Source organism: Manis pentadactyla, chromosome 12 (assembly GCF_030020395.1).
Source record: "Manis pentadactyla isolate mManPen7 chromosome 12, mManPen7.hap1, whole genome shotgun sequence".
Classification (NCBI taxonomy): Eukaryota; Metazoa; Chordata; class Mammalia; order Pholidota; family Manidae; genus Manis; species Manis pentadactyla.
In genome coordinates this window covers 88,571,305-88,582,103 of record NC_080030.1, presented here as the reverse complement: position 1 = coordinate 88,582,103, position 10,799 = coordinate 88,571,305, and positions in this window count along the sequence as shown.

Sequence of the window (10,799 nt, the reverse complement as noted above, 5' to 3'; positions counted from 1 at the left end):
TCCCATTCATTTTTTGGTTTGCTATGATTCAAGATAGGGGCAGTTTGAAACTTGTGATAGAGGCAGCAAACTTGTGAAATGTGCCACTACAGAGAACCTCACTAATGAGGGAAGTCAAGAAAGTTATTAGCTGGAGTGCGGTGGGGTTTTACATGAAAATGGGAACGACAGAAAAGCTCATTCCTAGCCCACTATCTAGAGCGATGATAACGGTAACAGGTCGTGGAAACTTGACAGGGAAATATCTGCTGGCTGGCATCCATGGCTTGGGAAAACCTGTTTGAGGTTGGTTGGTTTATACATTAAAACCCTGGGGTTAACCTGCACTCAGGTGCAAAGAAAATGTGTATTACTATTCCTTTCAGGTTCCTCCTTCAAATTACCTCTTATTTTCAATTTTCTCCTTCCATCCTGGTGGATACTGCCCTTCCCAGTGGCTTTATTTTTTGTAAAGGGCTGGGAGACTTCTTCCCTCAGAGACTCCGCGGAAGTTTGACACAGAGGCCAATGCCTTCTCTGTGCTTGGTTCTCCTGCGCGACTCAGGGTCACCTCTGTTGCGTGCGCATATCAGGACAACCTACAGGGCATCCCTCAGCTTAAGTTCCTGGGTCTCCAACAGCTGCTGCCCACAGCGGCGAGTACTGGGCGCCAGGCTGAGTGGAGCCTGAGGGACTCCTCAGGCGAAGGATGCACGGGGGGAGGCTGCTCCTCCCCAGGCCAGGATCCGGGCAGTGCAGCCCACGCGCTCTAAAGGCGTCCCGTGACCCCTCCCGGCACCCCGGCTGAGCCCGCCCTCCTGCAGAATGGCGGGCTCCGCGCAACATAAAAGCCCACGAGCCCCCTTTTTTCCGGAGGTCGTAGGCCCGAGTCTAAATTTGCGCAAACCTCCATCCCCAAATCTGGGCGGACTGTGAACAACCACACGTGGGAGAGCTGACAGTCTCTCCGCCAACCCCCCGGCCCCCATCCCCCATCAGAATAATTTCACGGCCCGCCAGGGGAGCCCGGCAAAGCTTATCCCCATTGTAACGCTGAGGAGGTTAAGGCTGGAGCGCGGTCAAGGTCAGGAAACAGACACGTGCATTGGTGAACGGAGCGCCGTCCGCCTCCCGCGCCCTTGAGTCCTCTGGAGCGGGGCGGGCCGTGGGCCAGGGCGCAGGCCGAGGCCCGAGGCCGGGTTGATTTAGTTTGCGCCCTCGTGGGGAGGAGGAGTGGGGAGCGCGGCTGCCGAGGGCAGCGGTGTCCGGGCCCGGCGAGCCGAGCGCGAGAGGGGGCGTGCGGAGCTGAGCTCGGAGCCACAGAGAGGCCCAGGCTCCCCAGGACGCGGCCGCCGAGTCAGTGGCGGGCGCAGCGGGCGCCCAGCTTCACGAGCGCCGCAGGCAGATAGGCGGCGTTCGCAGCGCACCGCCTGGGAGCTGACGCTTCCTGAGGGCGTCTTTCGGTTTTCACTCACTTTGCTCTTTAACTTATTTTTAAATGGAAATTCTTAAATATACAGACGATAATAATAGCCTCCTCTCTTTAATTTACTCACTGCCCGGCTCTCCAGTGCAAACCAAAACTGACAGCGCAGGGCGAGGCCCCGCTCTGCTCTCTCGCACTCACGCCCTCACGCACGCACGCGCACGCACAGGGCGCACCCGCCGCGCACGGGGTATCTGCAGCCTCCGTCGCCTCCAGCGCTGTGGGGGCAGCTGGGGCGGCTTTATGTACTTGGGGTTAGTTCCGAGGGTTTCGATGATCCTTATTTGTTCCCGCGCCAGAGCCAGACGCCACGTAGGGCGAAGCGCAGGCACCCACACTAATCAATAACCCCACTGGGCTCTGAACTGTACGAGGCTGAGGCCTCTTCAAGGCAGACGCCCTGGGAGAAGAATGATCTTCGCACTCACTGTGCACTTAGCACCGAGAGGGCTCCTTTCTGCACTTCTCAACAGAAACCCGCGGCTGGGTGGCCCTGTAGCTGCTGAGCGCGAGTCAGCCCGCTCCCGAGCGCCGCAGCCAACACCCGCGGGGCGAGTTCTTTGGCTTCGCCAGCCATTCCGACAGGTGGCGAAGGCCCGCGGCGGCCTACAAACGTACCTGACCTACAAATCACGGGGGCGCAGGGTCTGGGCACCTCGTACCGAGGAACAGGCAGCGGGCTCGGTAGAAGCCGGGGTTCCAGGGTGGGGCATGTGCACTGGGAACTGAATATGCAGGCGGGCTCCGGACTCCAAGCAATTTACAACTCCGCAGCCCAAAGCTTACCAGGGCGCCTTTCCTGAATTCCCATAAAAAGGGTCTAATTGTTAATAGTTAAGATGGATCTCCCTTTCAAGTGAGCTGAGCAGAGATACTTCTCTGGGATCCAGAGGATCCTGCTTGCTGTGCAATTTCCATCCCTCCCCTCCGCCGCCAAATTTGTTTCCCTAGTTCTCTTTGATCACACACACACACACACACACACACACACACACACACACACACACACACACACACACACACACACACACACACACACACACACACACACGGAGAATTCTCGATGTTGAGGAATTAGGGGGTCGCCAACAGGTGGCTTTGCCTTTCTGCCCCAACATGCCCCTTCTGGATCGACTCAGCCTGGGACGGAGTCCGAGCCGCGCTCACACGGGCAGGCGAGCCCTGCGGCTGCGGAAAGGCCAGGCGTGCAGCTCCGAGTGCGCCTCTTCCCGAAGCCTCCGCGGTGCTGATTTATGCTCCAGCGGCTCGTGAGAACCCCAGCGCTTTGGCTGGGTTAATTTTTGTCAATTGTTCTTCATCACACTGAGATAGTTTGCAGCTTGAGGAGGGTTTTATTTATCACCCTAGGCATTTGAAATACAGTCAGACATAAAAATAACTGATTCTCAGACTCTGGCGCAATATTGGAACCGTCGGGGAGTAATTTGGCTAACTGACTTGGACGTTTCACCTTTTAAACAGAAATGCAACTCGCAGTCAAACTGTAAATCAGATTGTCTTCGGCAATGAAGAAAAAAAATGCACCAAACTCAGAAGGGAACGGAAACAAAATGAAAGAAAAAAACGCAGATATTGACCAAAGCAAGAGGCTTCAGAAACCCAGACTGGATTTTAATTTTGGGCATGGAACCTCATTGAGAAGGTGAATTCCTAAGTGTTTTACCAGCTGGGTATGCCCCCTAGGGATTTAAAGTGTCCCAGGAAACTGGTTTCTTTATTTCTTTTTAATTTTGTGCTGTTTTTCTTATTAAATAATAATGAATAAAAATGCTATTTTGGGGGTCCTTTTGAAGAGATCTAATTATAAATATTAACCAGAGGGCACAAAATAGCGTGGGCTGGATAGGGTGGGAGCTCCAGAAGCTTCCTAAAATTTGGTAAAGAAGGAAATCAAAAATTTCCCTGGCACTTTCCTTTTTCCCAAATTTCTGTCAACAGAAAAGAATCTGATAGTCTTTTCTGCACCTCAGGGAGTCCTCTCACTTGCCAATCTGGAAGCCTCAATAATGAAAACTCAACTTCTTACCGTTCCACATAGAATAGTCAAACGCCTGGTCAGGACTAGCCATCAGTAAGGCAGGAACTGAAAGAGCAGAGAAAACCCACACAGGCTACCACTCAAAACTTGATCATAAAGAGGATTTCAAAATAAAACCAAATAAAACTTCTGCCCGGAAAGGACGCATCAGCTATATTTTGCATTATTTCTCACCCCAGGTAAATTTCAGCGGAGCACAGCAAGGCAGAGATTAGCCTCCTGCTTTCCCTACGCTTCCATAACGGAAACCCGAGGATGGTTTTCTTGATGTGAACTCACCGACTTTACCGGTAGGCACCTGCCTCACTCTTAGGGTATTTAAACGAGTATGTATTCAATTAAACTCCTTTTTGACCAAATCTATTCACATAATTTGCCTCTAGAATTTCTCCAAATACACTGAAACAGAGCTGTGACTCTTAAAATCTGCAAAATAAAATTAAATTTAAAGATACCACAGGGGCCTTCAGGTAGAAAATTGGAGGCATTATTTAAAAACAACTTTGAAGGTTTAAAGGAAGATATTTTGGTAGTTGATAGTACGTGGTATCCATTGATAATATTGAATATGCAATATTTAATTATGATTGCAATTAAAATATGTGGTTTCAAAGGCATTGAGTAAAATCAAATGTAACTTTTGGTGGAAAAAGATCAAGTAGTTGGAAATTTTTCTCAAGAGCAAATTGAGAAATATGACATTTTTGACATTGTTGACATTTGCATAGTTCAATTCTTAATCTGGTGGTTTTTATATCCACTCCAACTGGCTTTGCTTAAGCTAACATCTCTGCTTCTTCAGAACGGGCACGCAGTAAATGCAGAATGCTCTATTGATGGGCAATTCCTGTGCAAATCCTTTGCCATTGGATTTCTGATGTCCTTTTCAGCCGAGAAATTAAAGAAAAAATGTTTGTATCTCCACATAATTTATTTTTATTTGTTTTTTCTTTATTTCTAAAACATCAAGATGAATTTTTTCTTAGAATTCCAAACCACAAGTATCTTCAAAAAGGATATATTTCAAAAATTAAAACTACAGATGTAATACATACTGTGAACCCTATAAAATGCGTTTACAGTGCTGACTTAAAGAAAGAAATTTATAACTTTCATATGTACCTTCCTTGTGCAATAGGCAACTGCCATATGTTTCCGACTTCCATAATTCAGTTTTTCCTGGACATCTGTAGCAGGTAGTGAGTGCTTCTTAAAGTACATTTTATGTAATTTGAGAAGGAACCTGCACCAAAGACTAAAGGTTAACAATAAAAAAAAGCACAAGTCTTTCTAGAAATACTAGTTATTCTAAATTTACATCACCTATTATACAAGATTTGACATAGGGTTTTTTTCCCTCCCCTTTCTTCATGACACTGGATTTGGAAATGCCGTTTTGTATAAGCCAAGGATTCTTTACAAACATTTCCAAAGCATTCAATGTTTTGGTAGAGTTCCTTTTGTTATTACTATTCTTAGCCTTTTACTTTAAGATGCTCACTTGGCTTTCCCTAAAAGCACAGGTTGGAAATATAGTCCAATAGGTTATTTTATTTGAGCAGTTAAATATTTTTATACTAAAGGAGGAAGGGAAAGCCTAAGCTCCTCCATTTTTCATGTATCTCAATTGTTCATAATGAACTTAAAGGACAGGCAAATGTACACAATTCAAAGTAAAAACAAAACAAAACCAAAAGTTATGTAGAAGAGTCATAGTTTGCTGTCGAAGATTTTGCCCATGTGTATTTAACTCGGGGCTCATTCCCAATGCTAATACTATTTTTCAATAGCTCGCTTCCTTTTGTGCAGTTCCAGTGCTACCTTTAAATTAATCTGTTAAAAATCCTTCATTCAGCTAAAACTGAAATGTCTCATCTGTCAGTACTAAAATAGGAATAAATTACAGTCACATTCTTCATTGTTTATATTTTCAGCAGATTATATAAATGTGCACAAATTTTCCTCCGTTTAAGAACTGAGGATATCTAAAGATGTGAAATAGGAGGACAGGGCTCAATATACAGCCAATTAGAACATGTAATAGTTTTATACAAAGCTGATCACCATACCTAGTGATTCTTAAACAAAGCCGAAATAGAGACACTTGGTTCAATTTTCATTTCATTTTATTAAACCAGCAGACTCAAGATAACCTTGTTTATAGAGAAAAATAACATTAAATATTAAAGAATATGAAGCATATTTTAAATATTTAATTAAACATCACTTTATATATCATCAACTATTAAAATGCCCTCTACTTAGAGAATATTATTTAATTTCCCCATTTATTGATTTATATCCAAAACTACCTTTTGCATTATCCATGTCAGCAATTATCCATATAGCTGGGGATTAATTTTATTACCGCCTTTGTGAAGATCAGGTATTAGTGATAGAGACAAGTGTGGCCTTTTGAGATTTCCGTTACTAACCCCTAACTGTAGGGCTGTGGGAAAAGTGTGGGTCAATGAATGAGGAAGTGAAGGTTTTTTCCACAGGGTGAAAAATAATTGCAGTAATGTCTGCAGTCAGAGCAGATACTGCTGCAAATTGGAGATGAGTGGGGAAGTTTATCGGCCCAGCCAAGTGAATTTTCTGGACACACATCACAGGTTCATTGCTTCCTTACTGCCCCTCGACTTGGTAGGTCAGAGACCCTTTCTTTCCATTCCTTTCCCTTCCCCAAGTTGGAGAACTTGAAGGTGGGACAGAGGGAGGAATGAAGACAAGTTTACCCTCAGAGTACATTCTCCTTTGACTCTACCAAAATCTCACACTTCCCTTTAGCCCCAGCGAGAAATGGACATTGATGGGAAAACCAACAGTAAAATTCCCAGCCCCAAACTGAGTTTGGGCGCTTGGGAGCCCGAAAGGCTCTTCAGTAGGCTTCGAGAACTCTTCTGTTGCGGGATTTGGGTCTCGGCTGATCTTCGGGATCAGGCAGGCTGTTGGAACAGAAGAATGGTAAACAGCCGCCAATCCGTGAGGAAGTTCAGGGTACGCAAATCCTCGACAAAACGGAGTAGCGAGGAACTGCTGTTCGGGATCACTTTCTCTGCGGGGACTGCGCTTGCAGTTGTAGACCAAGGCCTGGCAGAGAGAAAGCCCGCGAGAGGGCAGCCGTCCAACCCCTGGACAACTCAACGTCCTCCCGTAGGCTCTGTAAATGTATTCAGGTTATAACTTATTATTTTTATTAACCCAAATCACATGAAAGGGCGAGAAGAAGAGTATGTGCAAAAAGAAGCAAGAGAGTGGGAAAGAGCAGGTGAAGGACAGGATGAGAGAGTGGGCCCCAGACGTGCGTGTGGCACTGATCTGTGACTCCAGGCAGCTTCTGACGTCCACGACCCCCACTTAGGATATGGCGCCTTCCCAGATTGAGTTACTAAGTAATGCAAGCATATAATCATCCCTTTTCGTGCTTGGACTGGGCCCTTGTTCACCCCTCTCATCCGTCTATTCTGTATTTCTTTATGGGTTAACATTTTAGATAATAATAAGCGTCTTCCTTTGCGTGGGAAGAAGGTCCGGATCCTGACTGTTTGGGAACTGGGAGACCACCTGATGCACCTCGAGTTCAGAGGCCAAGAGCAGACTCACTCTTAACCAAGGCTCCCTTGCCAGTGCCGGTCTTGAGTATGGAAAATCAAACATGGATTAGAAACTCTTACAGCAGCTGTCAAGTGTACAAGAAAAAAGTGAAAAAGAAAAAGAAGTCTTTCTAGAGAATGAAATCCTGACGCGTGGGATTATTAAATTTAGAATTAACAATAAACAATTGTTTATAAATTAATACAAATAGTTTGTCAGTACGATGAAATAGCAAGCATTCTTTACACGTAGATATAGATGCAGATGTGAATATAGGTAGATATGGACATAGTATAATTTCAGGCTGAAAGCACAGCAGGAACCAACAGAGAGAATGCGCTTTAAAAAAAGAATCTTCGGAACTGTCCAATTTTAAACTGCTCCAAGAAAAACAGGACTGATTATGCCTTTTCAAACACCCACCACCCTGCCCCTGTTAGTTTTGCTATCTGGCTGAACACGTATTCCACTAGGTACCATTCTCCCAAATCTGGACATTCAAAGCTCTGCTGCCCTTCCTTCCCTCTCCCCTCCCAGTACAAGAGACAGACTCACTCCGATAATGTTCTTCCCTGGGTGACGTTTCGAAATAAAGCCGGGTTAATTTGGCCAGGTCCCTGACAGGTTAATTCAGTTTTAAGTGCTTCCTTAACGTAGGTCATACTGGGAAAAGACATTTTCTTTCTTAAAGTGTTGAGAAGCGCACGTTCCGGATCCTTACGACCCCACCCACGTCTGCATTGAGCGCAGGTGCACACACGAGCTTTCCATAAAAGTATACACACACCGGTAAGTGCAGTTCGCGTACTCACGCGCACATATGCACGTATACATGCGTATGCGTGCATTCACCCCGCCAAACTTTCCTACTGCCAATTGACGCCCTGTCCTTGCTTCCATTATTCTCTTGACTTGAAAAATGCAAGACCCTGGCACGCCTGCGCCACTGTTTTGAGAAAACGCTTGTCAGGGCAGATGGCCTCGCCATCACTCCGAAGGCAGTGAATCCGTGCGCTCTTCTGCCTTCCCTCCAGCTCCTCCTCTCCCAGAACGAAGGTCCAGGTCCGGTGAGATCTGCGACCCACTGCTTCTCTGCGTCGGGGACAGATGGTCCTGCTGCGTCTGGAAGCCCGAGCCCGATTCTGCGCAAGTCCCAGGCGGCAAGGTGCAGTGCGGCTCTATCTCAATGCTTCCCAAAACCCAGACTGAACGTCCTGGACAGAGGGTTCTAGCGCCTTCGTCCCTGCCCCCGGGCGTCCGGCGCCCATCTGGATTAATTCTAAGGACCACGTTCTGTCTGACGTCGTGCGTATCTGTGAGGTCCGTCTTTCCAGCTCGAATGAGTCCAGGCGGACACAAGTTCCCGGGTGTCCACACGTTGTGGGGACTGCGTCCCTCGCTGCCCTGGGCAGAGGCACTGTGGTGGTGGTGGAATGGAGGAGGCCTTGGGGCAGTGTGATTCTGAGAGCGCTCTGTAGAACGAACCGTTCAGGTCCTTCCAAATCAGTTTGAGCTGCGGAGCTCATTAAAGTACAAGAACCCGTCTACAGAGCAAGCTTCGCATCTGGAAAAAGCGTTGGTCCCTGGCAGCCTCGGGTACCTCAGGACGAGCCGCTCCTTCCCCTGCCGCGGGGCGCGAGCGGGCCTAAAGGCCCCGGCGACTCGACCCTGGACCTCTGAGCCTCCAAGTCTCCGAAGCCACCAGGGCGGCTCGGAGGAGCCAAGGGTCCCCCGTCCTTGGGGTCACCTGCAGCCTGGGCCTGGAGCGAGGCGTTCCGTCCTCGCAACGTGCTGATGCCGATTTCTGACACCCTAGCCCGGTGGAGCTCAGGGTGCAGCCTCCCAACCGCGTCTGTGCCAGCCATGCTCCCTGTTAGCTCGAGCCTGGGCCCAAGTCCTTCAGGTTTTGACTCTCCCAGCTTCGCGCCCGCCCTTGGCCTCAGAAACCTCGGCTTCAGAAACCCAGTTAGAGCTTACTTTTCAGGCTATCCTACCCGGCTGGGGCGCTCTCGGGGTCCGGAAAGCTCAAGGCAGTTTGCAGAGCCTTCTTTCACAAACGCAGAACAACCCCTCTCTGTGAGTCGGTTACTCCTGAATTTACAAGAGGCCTTCTCCCCACGGTGTTGCTGAGTCGTTTTTGACCCTGGGGCTGCTGGCTCCTGCCGGGCAGCGGGTAAGTGAATGCCTCCGAGCACTGCCTGCTCAGGTTCCCATACTACTAGATAAGTTGGAGGAACCGCGCGCACCCCTGAACTACGTGTAAAAAGATCGCAGAGGCTAAACTACTATCCCAACCATTCAACTGAAAGCTCAGAGGGAAGTCTGAGATATGGAGCAGCAAACTGTTGAGACTGACTGACTGAACAAGGATGAGAAAAAAAAAATCCTTTGCAGTGCATTTTATACCAAAGATTTCAAAGTAATATGTATCATGGATTTTATTCTACAAGATATTTGCTCTGTTTATACCAAACCAGTTTTTTTTTTGTTAATCCTGATAGTCGAGTTCAAACTACAAAACAAACTGTACAGACACGTCTAGAGTTCTTTAAAAAACATTGTTCTTTTTTTAAAATTTTATTTTAAAGAAACAAGTTGGCTCTTTAAAAGCCTGAGAAAAGAAGTGGCAATTTGAAGTCAGGTTAAATTACAGAGACATTTAAAAAAACTGCACTGGAAACATTACTGTATCTTAAAACATTTCACTCTGAGAAGTTTTTAAGGAGAGTTAAAACTAAATCTTTATCATTAAACTCATACAGAATTAAAATCCCACCACCTACGTTTTAAAATTAACTATCACGCTTTGACAGAAGAGGGAGGCTCTGGAAAGGGCGAGCTTTTACTGACTAGTATCCTAAATATAAAGGACTTAAATATATCTTGAATTCTCACTCCTTCCCCAAGAAAAATCCCTGGAGCAAAACATAAAAACATACATAAAATTAATTAATAAGTAAGCCTGGTGCCATGCCCAGTGCAGAGTAGGCTCTACTAAATGCAGGAATGTTTAAATGAGAAAACACGGGCCTGATGGCTGTGAATTCTCCGCACTGCTCAAAATGTTCTGAGTTTTAACATTAAGTGATACGCGAGAGGGATCGGAATTTAAGGTTTTTTGAAAGATTTTGATATTCTGACTTGGTGATCATCTTGGTTTTAAGCCAGGAACATCAGCATTTCCAGATTCTAATGAGGAAAGCTGGAGACTCGGGCTGGGCTGGGCTAGGCTGTGGGAGGCAGGGTGACTGACCCGGTTCCACACCCGGGGCTGGCACTTGCAAACCAGACGGCGGCGCTTTCCACTCTGGGTATTTTGCAACCTTGTAAGGAAGTGGGCGCGGGTTGCGCGGAGTCAGCGCCTTCTGATTGGTCGAGTGCCTCAGTGATTGACAGGTCCTGGGACTCCACCCCCACCGCTTTATTGACACTAATGAGCAAGTTCTTCCCACCGCTCTCCTGCCTGTAAGTGCTGACAGATCAAGGCAACAAATTTCAATTACAATCCCTAATTTGTGTCCGCAGAGTGTTTTTTTTACCCATGTTAGTCCTTTCTGGCGCATCAGTCGAGGCCGAGCTTGGAGCAGCAGGAGGCGGCGGAGGGGGTGGGAGCGAAGGAGCGCGTCTGTGAGAGGGCGCGCGAGAGAGACTCAGGGAAGGAAACTTGGCGGGCGCGTC